Genomic DNA, 1,850 nt, shown 5'->3' on the forward strand with positions numbered 1-1,850 from the left:
ATAGACTCCACAACTCGAACCATCCGTTGGTCCATAGTTAGCAACAACATCAGGAGATTCATTCACAAAAGTAATATCAAATGCCTTAATAGGCCGCAAGACTAGAATCACATGATTATAATGAAACTCCTCCACAACATGATGCATCCAAGCAGCCAAGTGATCATACTCGGATAAAATAGTCAGCGAGCCCCAATGGGGTGCACCCTAGCCATGTGCTCCAGCATAATCTTTCCCAAATTAAACTCCATCCGGGTCAAGAAGGCATAAATCAAACACATTTTCGCTCTCGACACATCGGCCAATCTTGCAGTAGGCATGGTCTTTGCGTTGATCAGGTGAAAATGAACCTTGGAAGGATGCTGGAAAGTACCCTCTTCATGTTTCACTGACGTCCCTAAACCAAGTAGCCAAAGAATCAGCCCCACACAGATGACGACGAATATCCGGATAATCAGGCCCTCGAAGAAACCTCTGAAATAGCTTGTGGTAGTGAGTGAATCCCATAACCGTATTATTCACCTGTGAGGAAAAAGGAATCATCTTACCCTGAACCTCCACCTTATACACAACATCCAAATTCTCCTCTGGTTGTGAGTTGGCCCAAAACTTTTTAACCATGTTCATGTTTACCGTATCACCAGAACGGAATACGCTCTCAAAGCTCAGAGCCCGAATGTTCTGATAGGTCAAGGAATACTTGTGGGCCAACTTTCTATCATCAAGGCCAACCTGCGGCTCTGGAGCTATAATTGGCACAAATGTCTGAAACAATGGCGAGCATGTGTTGGCATAACCCAGATGCCAGACCTACAGTCCGGGATCACATCCACCTCCGGATCAATCTGCTATATCTCTTCATCTACCTAAACAGTAGGTTCGCCCGCTTGCCGACTCTGCGACTGCTAAAGGCAACTCCTGAAGAGAATGTGTTATGTTACACGGAGCCTTCCTTAAGTTTCTTGGAAGGGGCGACGTAAGGCTAAGCAACCGATGTTAGTGCGGTTGCTGTCCGCCAACTGAGGTCCGCCAACTGAGGTCCCCTCCGTATGCTAGACTAAATTGTCAGGGCCGTACAAAAAAATTAATATCGTGAACACTTGAGCAACGGAAATGAGCAATTGATGATGAAAGCTGATTGTATTGATGATGATGAAAGCTATTACAAAATGCTATGCGGTGTCGCGGGGGAGGGGGGGGGGAGAGGGGAGACACCAGTACATATAAATGATTGATTACTTGAATGTTTGAATGCTTTGGTCCCCTTTAATAATGCATAAAAAAATAAACCAAAGTTACATGACTAGACCTATGAAAGCTGTAGAAGTACACTGAAAATGAATAAAGTAAAACTACTCTATAATTATAATGAAAAGGACTTAGTCTTCTACGAGGTAGAAGCAAGTCCGTTGGCAGCAACTTTGTCTTGAGCATCAGGGTCTGCGCGCGTTGTGCTGCTGGTGCGCGTGACACTATTTGGATCTGCCTGTGGCTGGGCGCAGGTGCTTGGCATTGGATCTGTGCGCGTAGCACTGTTGGCAACATGATGGTCTGTGCGCGTGACACTATTGACATTCACCAGCCGTTGGGCGCTGTCAATGATTATAGGTGGGGAGACAGAGGCACATGCGCGCTTGTCACTTGGCGCTTCCAAGACCACGGGGCCGACCATGGCGCTAGGCATTGGGAGGATTGCCAGGACGCCACGGGGCGCGTCCAAGGGGTCATGGGTCAATGATGGAAAGCAGCCCATGACATTCTCCCCCACCTGAGTTGGCGACGTCCTCGGAGCCTTACCTGCATGATGATGATTGGTCAGGCTCTTGTTGGCTGGGAGGTCTGTTCCCCTC

This window comes from Nicotiana tomentosiformis, chromosome 2 (assembly GCF_000390325.3).
Source record: "Nicotiana tomentosiformis chromosome 2, ASM39032v3, whole genome shotgun sequence".
Classification (NCBI taxonomy): Eukaryota; Viridiplantae; Streptophyta; class Magnoliopsida; order Solanales; family Solanaceae; genus Nicotiana; species Nicotiana tomentosiformis.